At 43.6% G+C, this 6,483-nt stretch overlaps 1 pseudogene; it reads right to left on the reverse strand.

The window, feature by feature from the left end:
• Positions 1–3,442: 3,442 nt before the first annotated feature.
• Positions 3,443–3,933, reverse strand: LOC147708628 (small ribosomal subunit protein eS10 pseudogene; annotated as a pseudogene).
• Positions 3,934–6,483: the final 2,550 nt, after the last annotated feature.

Genomic DNA, 6,483 nt, shown 5'->3' on the forward strand with positions numbered 1-6,483 from the left:
GGTGGCGATGAGGGCAGTCTCGGTGCTGTGGTTTCATCTGAATCCGGACTGGGACTGGTCCAAGATGGTGTTGTCTTCCAGGTGGCGGGCCAGTTGTATGTTGACGATTTTCTCAATGACCTTTGCCGGGAATGGGAGCAGGGAGATGGGCCAGAAGTTCTTGAATTCCTTGGGGTCCGTTCTGGGCTTCTTAAAGAGTGCGTTAATTTTGGCGTGCTTCCAACTTCCCGGGAATGTTGCTTTTAAGGAGATGTTGATGACCTTCCGTAGTTGGGGTGCGATGGTAGTGTCTGCTTTTTTGAATACGTGGTGTGGGCATGGTTCGGACGGAGATCCTGAGTGGATGGAGTTCATGACCATGCGTGTCTCGTTGTCATTGACGTTAGACCAGTAGGTCAGGCGGTTGGCGCTGCTGGTGTTCACAGTGGGGGTGGAGTCTGGCGTAGTCGAGGTGGTCATGGTGTGGAAGCTGTCGTGGATGTCAGTGATCTTGCAGTGGAAGACGATGGCTAGTGAGTCGCATAGTTCTTGTGAGGGCGGGATGTCGTTGGTGTTGGCGCTGGGGTTGGAGAGTTCCTTTACGATGCTGAAGAGCTCTTTGATGTCTTGTGCGTTGTTATCCAAGCGGTCTCTAAAGGGGGATCTTTTGGCTAATCTGATGAGGTGGTGAGGTCTGCGTGTGGCGTCCTTGTGGGCTGTGTGGTTGTCCGGTGTGCGTTTGAGGAAATACTTTGTTTTGAAAATCCCTCAGGGCATTATGAAGTGCTCCCTCGTAGGGTCATGAATTTTATACAAGTGGCTTTGGCCACTTCATTTGCAGCGGCACTGCCTTGTGCTGCAATTCTTCTTTTGATTTTCTTTTTTTGTTTTCTGGGGTTCCACAGGTACAACGAGCACCCCACCCTGCCTCCTTGTAAGGGGCAGCTTGGTATGGCCACCCCCTGCAGCCATGCCGGTTCCCTGCCCACTTGACATACATCTCTACAGGGCCTGAAGTCAGCAGCGTGCCTCTCCCCTGCCCACTCCATGCTGGCAGATTGTTTCCTGTCTGGTGGCTGCCCTGCTCTCCCCTGGCAGGTGGTTTGGGGAAGAACCTACCTCATTTGAGAGGAGTGCGATTGCCCATTCCAACTTGTTGATTTGACATTGGTCCCCTTCTTGGAGCGCACAATGGTGCTGAGTTCCCTTAGGTGGGCCCCATGGAGATGGGGTACCCCGGGGCAAAGTGTGGAATAGGGACTGCACACATGCCTGTACCTTCAAATAATATTTAGCTCTTGCATCGGACCATGGATCGGCCTGGGCAAATGCTTTCAAGTAGCAGCGTCGCCCCCCTCCCATGCTCCATTAATCTAAAGCGGGAGGGGGGTCAGTGGGCAAGCATCTTTCAGTGTGCATAAGATAGGCCCTTTTAGCTGATTTGGTTGATACTGGCTCATTTTACTCCTGATTGTCAGCACTAGCCATCAGTAGCAGTTTCAGCAGATCTCCTGGCCTCAAAAGCAGCATACTTTGCCGGGAGCTGATTTCACTGGATCCTAGTGTTGTAAAGCATTTTAGAATCAAGGGTAATTTACTGATTCATGCCTTTATATAGGTATAATTCACAATGCCCTTATATAGGCATAGAAATCATATCCATATTTAGACATAACCCATCCAGTCCAAATACAGTCATGGCTACTTCCACTAGTTCCAAAAAGCCACAACAATTTCTTGGAAAACTCGGCTTCAGCAGTCAGGGACATCCCCTTACTTGAATATTGATTTGTCCTAGAAATCATGGCGTTTTCAAAGAACTACCATTCCCTTGGGGTTCTTTGGTGACATTATTATGTCCGACTTTACGTTAAACTAGGCACCTTCAAGGTATAATTATGCCAGCACTTGCCCCAGCAAACACACAGTGGTTCGGAGCAGCTAGACTATCTACTTGCCTGACGCAGCTCGCTACAGCAAGTGCCGAAGGAAGCAGACCCTCCAGCTGATGCACTGACAGGGAAGCTTTCCTTTCTCTCTTGGAGAATACAGCTCCAGTGTTTCCAAGCTCCCTTCGCGGGGTGTTGGGAAAACGAGTCCCGAGACAGAGATACCAGACCTCCTTCATTCTAAAACCAAGGTACGGAGCTGATTGGACCCTAAGAGAAATCTTGGTTAGAATCTGGGCAAAGACAAACTAAACCTATGCTACACCTCACTTACTTCTTCCCTCGTACTAGACTTAGGTTAGGTACATCGGGTAGGCGTATTTTAGACGTACTCATGCAGCGCAGTACACTATACAGCGTGTGATGGCACCTTCTCCCTCCTCCTCTATGGACATTGCAGCCTAACACTGCTTGTTTACTTTTATGTTCCATTGGTGCTGACGGCCCTATTTCATAGAATGAGATGAGAGTGAGCATATGCATAATAAGAAAGACGTGCTTAATTCCTTGAAAAAAAGACCGCGAAGACGCAATCGCATATACATAATATTTGAGCTCACTAAAAGCACTGTGAACAGAATATTTCGAAGTAGAATCAACCGCATTAAGATGCACACACAGCATACAGAATGCTTTCCGAAATAATAAAAAAGCATAGTATTTCCTGATATTACACCTCATGAGAAACACAGAATTTTAACAATCTGTTTACCAATGGGGATCGCACCACACCTGGAGGGCTGCAACACTTGGGGTACAGTCTTTGGGGCAATCTACACAAAACCACATGGTGTTCCGTCTATGGCGGTGACACCAGACGTCCTGAAACAGATTCAAAATGAATACGGGGCAGAGCCTGCTTTAAATCTTGGTATGAAATTACTGAAAGATTTCAAACAGGTCTCAGCTATAATATTAGCTAATATTAAAGGTGAAGCAGCATCCGTGGCGATCAGCCAAAAAATAAGGGAAATAGATATAACTGAGCAACCATATGAACTGGCAAGAATAATAGAAAAATCCTATGAAGAACTAGGTAGAGATAGTTTGGGTGGGAAACCATTTAAACCCCAACTTACGGAAAATCCTGAGATGGTCTTTATTAAAAACACTCTCACTACTCCTAAAAAGAAGTGGGAAAATAGTAATCAAACTTCTAATGAGAAGCGTTCTCAGTTCAGAGGTAGGTCTCCTCAAAAGGAGCCCTCTGAAAAGAGGTATAACCTCAGGAACAGGGATATTTTGAGAAAAACTCTGTTGGAGGGTTTTATTAATTTTATGGCCTTCTTTAAGCTGGAAGTAAACCATGCCAAGACTTTTCTAATGGCCTATGGTCCTAGGAACCCTAAAGTTCAGTCTCTCTTCAGAGGAGACAAACGTATATCAAGAACTAGTGAATTTTTGTACCTTTACCTTAGGGTTACTCTTGACTCACAAGATTGTTGATCTCCTTGTGTAGCCTAGACGAGATTAGGTTTTCAAAAAATGTATTTCACACAAATCCAAAAGAGAATTTATTGAGCAGACCGGACACGTCCACGACCAACTCCACCAGGAAACTGTAACTCTGTAGCAGCTCCGGCACCAGCTTTTGCCTTTTTATTCAGCACCAGGGGAAGCAGCACTGTGTCTGTAAGTGTTTCTATCAGCCTCACCATTTGTGAGATGTGCAGGGCGCTCACCTTCAAGACCTTTGGGCCTTGGTCTGCCAGTCTCTGGGCGACTTCTGCGCAGAGTAGTTGGTGTAATTTCAGGGAGCAAATGCAGAATGTTTCTCAGGTACTGAATGCCCCCATTGATCAGATACCAGGAGAAATGCCTTCAGGAATACTGCGCGGTCACATAACCACACGATTTTAGAGACTGAATAGCCTTCATGACATGTAGGTTGGGGACAATATTTTCAGCCAGCTCTGGAAGCTTGGCCATCTTTCTTAGCCACCCTCACTCCCTCCTAGAACAGGAGCTTCTAGATAGAGATTCGGTTCTTCTTGGGCATCAACATCTATGCAGCTGCCTGTGGGCCTGGAGCTGAGCAGGAAGGCTAGGAATGTCTGTCCTGATGGGTCACCAAATCCCTTTGCTGGATTATATCGAGTGGATAAGCCTATCACCTGGCAGACCAACCATTTTCAGTGGGCCTGGTGGGTTGCTAAAAGAGAATAGATCTTGGTGAAAATATCTTTTCTGGACCATAGCCTGCGGTAAATGAGACAAGAGAACTAACTAACATCCAGAATGAGGATTACGTTTTGATCCAAATTACACTGGGGTGGAGCCATACCTGGAATGTGTGATCTGTACATGGGATCGGACTTTTATAACTTGATTTAGACTTGGACATAATAGATAGCAACTATGCTTTCATCTTGAGCATTATGATTCTTCTTCTATCCTTGTCTGCCCATGTGATGAAAGGAAAGTTCTCTGCAGTGTCTGTTTCATTTAGCTTTTTATTGTAGATTCTGTTCATGTTTTTCTAAGCGTTTGTTAATTTCAATTCTGAGTGGATTTTGACAGGTTAAATGTAGATTAGCCTTGCTGCATGTGCAAAAGTTTAACTAACCAGTCATTTTTTTTTAACATTAGTTCTTTCTTTAAACACGCACTTAGCACTCTGAATCCTACTTTTTTTTTATTAAGGAAGGAATTGGTCTTCTGGTTTTTAATGCAATATTTTTATCTCGATTTTATCAAAACTTATCATGTCATTTTGTAACGTGTGGTTTATAATGACGATTTACGATCATTATTCAATGTTTGAACAAAGCTATTTTGACTTTGATATTGATTTGCGGTAGTGTGTCCCTGGTGACTGTATGCATTTGGCTATGGTACAAAATAGCAGGATATTCTGGAGTTTTCAATAATCAAACAATATTTCACTTGCTTTCTTATCTTATTTAATATCTGCTTTAATCACAGGTAGGAGGCTGCTGATCACATCCGTAGTGAAACAGATGCCTGTAGACATACTTAGTTTATGAAGCCTGCCATTGTGTACTTTCGACAACATTCCTTCTTCCTCAAGAATGCAAGTCAATTTGCACTATTGAGTAGAAGAGTACAATATGCGGTGCACTCATGAAGGGGCAAATAAAGTTAATTGAAGTTTGTCTTTTGCTCCCCTCAATAGTGATTTCACTCTCATTACAGGGCGGGGTCTCCCATACCTGAGTTGTTGCCGGGTTAGGTGAGGTTAATACCTCATACAAGACAGGTGTGAAGAACACTCTGCTTGTATCAAGGCATTATCATGTAAAGGTTGTATTTCATGACAACTATAAGCACGTTTGAGCAATCTAGGAATGCAGTACCAATCTATTGTTTAGGTCCTGAAGAAAGCCTGGGCAAGTGGCCCACAAGGCTGAAACTAGTTGACCATATTGTGAAGTGACCTATTTGTTAAAAGCTGCTTCTGCACTATTTTAATAGGATTGGTAGAAATATTTGAATTTAAAGGTAGTTTTTCTCTCCCAAATCCTTTTTAACATCACTCACATGCACTGCACTGATAATTCCATCACCCAAGTAATTGATTTCCACTTTTGAAATCTGTAAGTAGGTGACCTAAAAGGTCTCTCGTTCTTTTTGCTTCTACTTCCTCCTGTCGTGATTTCTGTGGCCTGATCGAAATCCGAACCACATTCCCTCCCTCTGTTATCTAAAGGGGTTGTGGTAGGAAGGAAGGATATCCAAATGACCTCTGGTAGTTGATGGAAATCCGATCATTTCACGAAGGTCTTTTTCCTCATGTATATATCGTTTTGTCATCATTCTTTGGGTACTTGCTGGGTGCTTGTAATCTTGTGTGATTTGATAACTTATTTCTTCTCCCTTTCAGAGACCACCAGATTCTTTTGTAGTTGCAATTTGCAAGATTGCCATCTGAACAAATACGCTCCACCAAATATTGTAATGGCTTAGTTGTAAAGGCATTTCTTGGTAATGCTGGCCTTGTGATGGTTGTTAACCTCAAAAATGTAAATAAACCAAATGCTCTGCAAAAGACCTTCTAATGTGTGGTAACAGTATGCATGTTAATGGCATTTCTGTGGTAATGGCATGCATGGTAGAGGTTGCTGTGTTGTAATGGATTCGTTGGAAAGGCATTTCGTGGTAATGCCTGCGCTGAGATGTTTTTTCCCCACAAAACTTACCCTTTTTAAAATACTGTCATAGAACACTACTGTTCAATTCTGCATGAGTTTCGACTTCTTTTACTACTCATTGCTTCCTCTAGGTATTCTTCCCGAAATGCATTTGAATATCTTTTCATTATTAACATCAACCATGCTTATTTTGCTGTTTTCTAAACTAATCTACATGACAACTCATTAAGGAATGCTTTGGATACCAGCATCAGTAGTACTAGTCATGATCCAGTTCTTCTTGTTTCTGTGATACAAATGATGTGCACCCATAATGCATCCTGTGTCCAATCCCCGATCAGTAACAGCTTTCAGTAAGCGACAGGTCTTGTCAGTGGAACAGCTGGAGAGGAAAATAGGACTCAGTGCAAATGTAACAGCGGGTGGGCAGTGGCACTCAGAGC

Source organism: Lissotriton vulgaris, chromosome 6 (assembly GCF_964263255.1).
Source record: "Lissotriton vulgaris chromosome 6, aLisVul1.2, whole genome shotgun sequence".
Lineage (NCBI taxonomy): Eukaryota > Metazoa > Chordata > Amphibia > Caudata > Salamandridae > Lissotriton > Lissotriton vulgaris.